Source organism: Myotis brandtii, unplaced genomic scaffold (genome assembly GCF_000412655.1).
Source record: "Myotis brandtii unplaced genomic scaffold, ASM41265v1 scaffold416, whole genome shotgun sequence".
NCBI lineage: Eukaryota > Metazoa > Chordata > Mammalia > Chiroptera > Vespertilionidae > Myotis > Myotis brandtii.
In genome coordinates, this window is record NW_005365989.1 from 55,800 (window position 1) to 63,806 (window position 8,007).

General features: G+C 37.2%; 1 protein-coding gene across 1 annotated transcript in view; it reads left to right on the forward strand.

Annotated features, from left to right (window-relative positions):
* Nucleotides 1-315: 315 nt before the first annotated feature.
* RAB27B (RAB27B, member RAS oncogene family) overlaps nucleotides 316-8,007 on the forward strand; it is a 130,404-nt gene continuing 122,712 nt past the window's right edge. The window contains exons 1-2 of the mRNA XM_005873605.2: nucleotides 316-389; nucleotides 520-594. The gene's annotated coding sequence lies outside the window, so the exon portion shown is untranslated. The remainder of the gene's footprint in view (nucleotides 390-519; nucleotides 595-8,007) is intronic.

The window sequence follows — 8,007 nt, forward strand, 5'->3', positions numbered from 1 at the left end:
AAGGGCTTTAACATTCTCAAGGGCACCATTTAGTTAACAGACAAGAGCATCCATCCTCCGTTCTGGTTTCAATATCAGTGTCTGGAACATTAGCAGACCCTGTTTCTTACTCACTTTTCCCCAGCTCAGACCCACTGCACTGATGCTTAACAAGCCGACGTCCCTGAAACCCTTGGTGACAGCCCCCAGAAGTATCACAAGAAGTAAGAGGCTCTTCTGAGCTACCTTGGCAGCTAACCAGGGGCAGGCACTAGGACCGCCCCGGCGCCCATAGGCAGCCACGCTTCACACAGCCTGTCAGCGGGACTGAGCCGCCTTTGCTGTTACACAAGAGAGCAGGCAGCAGCTGTAGCCGCTCAGCATCCTTCCCCCTTCCGGTCGATTGGAAGGTATTTACTTGCTATTTACCATTCAGATTCTGTACACCGGCGTGTGCCTTGAGTGTGCACTTAATCTGATGCTCTGTATGCTGTCCAGCACTTGTTGGGTTACTATATTATTTTATGTTAATTTTCACAGCTGATGGAAGCAACAGTGCCATAAAGAAATGGGCTAGATATTTCCAGAGGCTGAAATCTGGAGGCATTTGGAGGTGTAAGTACATCGGTCCCAAATCTCTAACGTGCTGGCTGTGTCAGTTCTGTCTCCTGACCTTCTTCTTCCTCATTGAAAGAGCCAATGTGAGATGCCATTTGCATATTTCATTCATGAAGGAAAAGCACCAAGAGGGTGACAGAAACCACTAAGGATGGGCCTGAAACTCCACTTTGGAGTGGCTGCGGTTGCCTCTGCCAGCCTGTGGGTCTGGGAGAGGCGAAGCTGGGTTGGCAGCAGAGTTTTGATGGGAAAGAGGTTTTGCTCAGGGTTGCAGACTGCCTGGTTGTTTGCTGTCTGCTTTCTGTTTCCAAAGCTCCAAGATTGTCCTATCTAATCACTGCCGTGGGGCAGTGTACGTCGTCTTATGCTTTATGTCTGCATTCCAGATACTGTTATCATCCATGTGGGCTGCCAGGAAGCTGTTAAGCCATTCTGTACCTCTCGGTGTAAAGCCATTGAAGAAAAACCTAGTTTGCTTTCGCTTGGCCAAACTATACTCAATACTACAATTAGAAGGTTACACACAGAAACATTTGAAAAAAATAATAATTCAAGATTCCCTTTCCTGTTCAGCAATTAATCTACCTATGTGAGATAAGGGAGTAGTTTGCTATTAGAAAACCCAAATGAAGAAGACTGCAGAGAAAATTGAACATTTTCTAAGCATTTTACTAATTAGTTGAAGGTGCAACTTCATTGTATCAAAAGGTCTTTGAAAACTTTAAAACCTTTTAAAACCACATTTTTTTAGGTTAGATTATTACCTTAAAAATTAGATCAAATTTGGTAATAGGTAAAAATATTTAGATCAACCTATGAGATCAAATGTAGTAGATAAACATATTTAAAAATGAATAAAATGTTGAGTCATATTAATGGTCAATTCATAGGAACGTTTAAGATAAACAGTGCCATTACTTTATCTCAGGAAAGAAAATATCAAACTAAGACTCAAAGCAAGGTATCAATATTGAGAATGTGACTTTAATGAAAAGTATTTTAAAATCACCTTCAAAATAATTTTAATGGTACAAATATTATATAGTTTAACTACATTATATGTGATATAATGCATGACCCTAAATAAGATTTCAAATTGTTTAAGTATTAAACTTTTAAAAATATAACTGTAGTTCTAAAACTCTTGTAGAGAAAAGAGGGGCAGAGGAGATGAGGGAGGGAGAATTGATTTATTTTATGTTTTTAAAATATTTTAAACATTCTCATTGAATATTTACTATGTAAATATGCTACTTATATTTAAAAATATGTAACAAAAATTACAAATGATTACAACAATTCATTTGCAGCATCTTTAAAAGCAAATGAATATACGTATATAAATAAAGCATGTGAAGACTGCTGTAAAATGTATCTCAAGCCTGGAAAAATCTGGTTTGAAGATAATTCTTCAAAAAAAAAAAGGAAGTTAGGGAAATCAGATGGTGAAGCAAAAGTAGCCTATTACATTTATTTATAGTTGGTATAACAGTGTGCTACAACTACATAAACTTTGTGTTAATAAAGATTCTTCCTCCGTCTTTAATTTTTTCCTCTCTATATTCCAAGTCTAGAAAGATGACTCATTTCTTCAAATTAATACTTAGTTTTGGAAATATTTGCCCAACATTTGATTTGCAGCCTTAGACTTCAGTTTTATGTCATACTCATTATATGGGTCTCATCATAAATCATTTAAAAATAACTTCATTATATGTCGAGTTGAAGATTCACTGAATTAAATGATGATGGGAGGAAAGTTTTGAGAACATAGATCTTATTCAGAATTCGGTATTCTTCTCAGAATCTGAACTTTCTTCCTAAATTTAATTCCTAAAATTAAGTCCACTGGCTAGACCTAATTGACTGAAGACAGGAGGAACCATGCACAGAAGTCTGGATTGCTGGCAAACAAGTGGGGCTTAAGCTGAAGAATAAAATGCAAAAGCTAAAACTGATTTGTTAAAGTGTGAAAGTAGTGATTATCTGGTGATTTTTATCCCTGAAGATAATCCCTTTATCCTTGAAAGGTCTCCCTGCCCAGGAGATCTGGTGGATATTCTTATTCCCTAGATTTAATGGATAAGAACAAGATAGATATTTCTTTGAACATACATATTTTTATTTAAAAGAGATTAAGCAAATCAGCCAGTCTGGTTACACCAATTTCACCCTTAGCAGTGTGTTTTCTCTACAGGGCATATTTCACATGAATAGGGTGCTTGGTAAGACATTTTAGGAAGAGATAGGAAAGGCTAGCTTTTACATTCTTAAAGCACCGGGAAGGCGCTAATGTAAATTAAAGAACTGCCTCAGCCACACGTGTTCTGGCATTTCAGTGTGCTTTTATTTTGGTTTCCGGAGGACCTATGCTTTACGTAAAAAACAATGTCTCCCAGTCAAAGCTCCAGAAAATGTGGTAAGTCAGCTGGGGGTTCACTTCTCAGGAAACCTCTTAGTGTTTTGTTAAAGATTTTTTAAAAAAGTAAAGAAATAACAAATAGTCCTTTTTTATTTGTCCTGAAAGATGATTACCACGCTAACATCAGTTTTTAAGACCCCGTTGGTCACATACGCAAGCCACAATAAGTGGGAATTATATGTAGCTTGAGAATTTCTTTGAAATCTAATTATGATTTTCTCTTGTTAAATAAAGAACTTAAACGGAAAGGAAAGAACTTTTATTGGTGGATTGTCATGTCTACATCAGTTATAGTTGTGTGAACCAGGAGGAGTAGGTTACTTTTGTGTTGTTGTTTTTCTAAGTTTGCAAAAGAGGTTAACTATTATTCATATAGTTTGAGGAAAAAGGTTTTCTCAAAAGCAATTTTCAGGAATTGATTTTACTTGTAAAGAAATAAGTTTGTGGGTGAAGCAGAAAGCTTTTAAATATATGAGATTGAGCCTTTGAATATAAAAGGCCAATTAACAATATGAAACATGTGCCATGCATTATTTATAAGCAGGCTTATCCAAAACGTTGTTTTCATCGTCCCTCCTGGTTCACACAACTATGAGTGATGTGGACACAGCCACCACTACTATACTCTCATTCCTTTTCACTTATGCCTTTTATTTAAGAGGGACGAAGTTAAAAACTCTAAGGAAACTGTCAATAAATATTAATCATGATTCAATAGATGTTTAAGTTGCAAATGAGCTAGTCCCCCAAATATAATGTAGTCAGTATAGTTTGTACCTTGGAATCAGTGTAAATTTTATGGACAGAGCATTTAATATTTTTGCATTATTTCTGTTTAATAGATATTACTGGATTCTTCACTGTATGCCAGGTATACATACAGTGTTAGACAATAAACAAGGTACTTCCCACCACTCATGGTCTTCCTCATTGTGCAAAGGGAAATAGGCAACAAACAACTATTATAAACCAAACACCCTATTATTAGAATTCATTTAAAATTATTATTTAATTTTTTACAAATTAAACAAAACAGAACGTATTCAATAGGTACTAACTTAAAAATTAGAAGAGAGTGCAATGGTAAAGAATGACTTGGTGGCTCTTTGTGTGTGAAAAGGTGACACATGAGGGATCTGAGCATAAGAGGCAGCTAAGTCATGAGTGGCAGTGTGCTGTGATGGAAAGAGAGCAACTTTGTGCTAATCTGCTGCAATTTAAATCCACTCTATGTCATTCCTAAGCCTTGAAATCTTGAGCATTTATCAAAGGATAAAACCTTACGGAGTCTTAAGAATAATGAGCTTTATAGAGTTTTGAAAAAAAAATAAGTTGAATGTCCATGATAATATCGTGAGTGTCCATGACCATATGACTTATAAAATGTTGCAACTTATGAATACACTACCTTAAATATATGAGTCAAAGAAACAACTATTGACCTATTTTATCACTCCTGCGCCCCTTTTCATAAATACTTTCGGTCTACCACATATTTGAGGGAGAGCATTGTTCCCGAGTCTTCTAAAGACCAACTCTCATTTAGGAGCTTTGTCCTATGCAGTTGTGGTTGACTTTTTGATCATCTGCTCAGAAACCACCAACATGGTGGTTGATGAGGTTTAATTAAGGTGCTGTTCCTCCCAAGGAATGCTGGACGGAGATGGTCATCTCTGAAGAGGTTAGGCACATATCCCCTGGCAGGACTGTGCTTACTGAGCTTGGCCTGTCAAACACAACTTCTTGAGATGTTCAGTGAGATGAACATGGGCCTTTATAGTGCACAGCACAGGATTCAAGCTCAAGTTGAAGAAGCAAGTTCATTGATGAAGAAGGTAGTTCATTGATATTTGGAATGAGTCCCATCTAAACACTTTCAGAGTTTTGTCATCTCATCAGCATATAGCCATAAGATATATACTTGCACACAGCAGCCATGTATATTCTCTGTATTTAAAAATTTATTTGTAAAGGGAAAATTGCTATGCAGTGACTTTTAAGTATTTTCCTCCTACTGCTCTTGACAATACAGCTATGTAGAATGGCAAAATTGCTCAACAATGTGTTCTCTTAGTAATTTCAAAGGAAAACATTAATCCTGGATTATCAGCTAGATATACTTAAAGCTCCTATCAGACAGAATATATAAAAGCCTAATATGCTAAGTGTCTGACTGATCGGTAGACCGTTTGGTCAACTGCTCGACCAGTGCTATGACGCGCTCTGACCACCAAGGGGCAGATGCTCCGACTGGTAGGTTAGCTTGCTGCTGGGGTCTGGCCAATCAGGACTGTGCGAGACAGGCCGGACACACCCTGGAGCCCTCCTGGGGTCCCTCTCCGGCCTCTAAAATATTTCTTCTAATTAATTTCCTTTCAATGTGCACGAACTCATGCACTAGCCCTCTAGTCCAAAAGAAGAAACTAAACTAAAATCAAAGAATGAAAGGCAGTGGAATTGAAAAAAGGCATGCTTGTGGGAAATAATTCCCTGACAGACCTAGATCTGGCCAAGTTCCTGACTTTGTAGAAGATGGACTCCTCCAGAGCAGTAGCCACGGGCAAATTGACAAACCTAGACTACAGTTTATCCCTGTGCAGGACCAGGAAAAAGCAAAGGTCCTCGCTGAGGGTGAACAACGCAGTGGAGAGGGTCAGATGGGGAAGTACAATTCAAGTTCATGAGATTTTGTGCTGCTAGTATTTATATCTGTCTGCAGCTCTGTCATGTTCATCTCTATGTCCATGGAAATATAACTTATTCTATTTAGGTCTTGGTTTCTCTATTGCAATACACTGAATTTTAGTATCATTAGCTGAGAAATAAGTGTAATACATGTATATCTAACAGGTAGATAATTACCAAATGAAAGTTGGAGTATCAATAATCATAGTAGGCAAATACATTTTTTTGTCTATAAGTTTCTTGTTTATTTATTTATTTATTTATTTTTGTTGTCTTAAGTTTTACATATGTCTCCTTTTTCCCCAATTAACCCCCTCCCTCAAACCATTCCCACCCTGGGCAAGCCCCCACCGCCCCAATGTCTGTGTCCATTAGTTATGCTAATATGCATGCATACAAGTCCTTTGGTAGGCAAATACATTTTAAAGCAGAATGCACAGTTAAGATTTAAAAGGGTTGTTAGCCCTGGTCGGTTTGGCTCAGTGGATAGAGCGTCAGCCTGCGTACTGAAGGGTTACAGGTTTGATTCTGGTCAAGGGCACATGCCTGGGTTGTGGGCTCAATCCCCAGTAGTGCAGGAGGCAGCCGATCAATGATTCTCTCTCATCACTGATGTTTCTCTCTCTCTCTTTCCCTCTCCCTTTCTCTCTGAAATCAATAAAAAAAATATATATTTAAAAAAATAAAAAGGGTTGTTAAATAATGATTAAATGTACAATTCACCAGAAGATATATCCATCCTGAAATTGTAAGTACCTAATAACAGAATCCAAAATAGTATTAACATATATAAAACAAAGGGAAATTGACAAATCCACAATCATAGTTAGAAGTTTTACCAAATTCTCTTAAAAACTGGCTAAAAATGAAAAAGGATAGACAATTTGAACAATGCAATTTACAATCTCAATGCAATGGACTTATATGAAAACTGCAACCAATAAAATTATTTTTTAAACATACATAAACATTCCTTTTATACATAAGAATTTATAAGCACAAGATATAAAGTATGTCTCAACAAATGTAAAAAATCAGAATCAGCCCCATTGGTGTGGTTCAGTGGTTGAGCATCAACCCATGAGTCAAGAAGTCACCGGTTCAATTCCTGGTCAGGGCACCTGCCCAGGTTGTGGACTCGATCCCTAGTTGGGGATGTGCAAGAGGCAGCTGATCGATCTTTCTCTCTCATCAATGTTTCTATCTCTCTATCCCTTTCTCTTACTCTTTTTCTAAAATAAGTAAAAACATATTTTAAAAAATCAGTATCATAGTTAACATGATTTAATCAGAAATTTATGTAGTTCAAATTAGCCTTATACAATATAAAAGGTAATATACTTCAGACTTGAAAATTTAGAAAATATTGTCTAGTCTTAAAATAGTTATTAAATCTAATTTGATCCCATTAAAAAACTTCACTTTTATTCATGCATCTCATGGGATTATTTCTAACCAGGCTCAGGGTACTGTGTTAGGGTTTAGGTAAAACAACCAGATTTCTGAACTCAACACCCTTGACATTTTCTCATTCAACTACATTTGCATGATAACCAAATAAATGAGTTGGTTTATAATAAATCTGTGATTCAGATTCTGAGGCCAAATTTTTACTGGGCCTACTTTGATAACTATTAGGACCTGTGGGTAAATCTCATTTTTAAGGTTAGAATTAACTCATAACTGGATTGAAGATGGTCTATATTGCAATATCCTATATTTTTTAATAGAGAAAATATTTCAATCACTGCATACAACAAATACCAACCAAATTCATTATTGATGGACTCTCAAAATGTGCATCATGAATATTGTAGGTGTTATTTTTTTACCTATATTGTTTTAATTATTATCTTGCCTTGCAGTTCTTTTATAAACTACTAGAGGCCCAGTGCATGAATTCATGCATGGGTGGGGTCCAGCTGGCCTGACAGATTGGGCCAGGCGGGCCAGGGGAAGGGCCCCAGGGCCATTAGTGGGCCGGCTCTGCCCCCTGGTTGAACTCCAGTTGAACTCTCGGTTGAGGGGACAAGTTGCATATTACCCTTTTATTATATAGAATTTTTTAAAACCTTAGAATGAAGAACTCTTTTTAAAAATTTTTTTTTATTGATTTCAGAGAGGAAGGGAGAAGAAGAGAGAGATGGAAACATCAATGTGAGAGAGAACTATTGATTGGCTGCCTCCTGCATGCCCCACACTGGGGATTGAGCCCATAACCCAGGCATGTGCCCTGACTGGGACTTGAACCATGACCTCCAGGTTCATAGGTCGACACTCAACCACTGAGCCATGCCAACTGG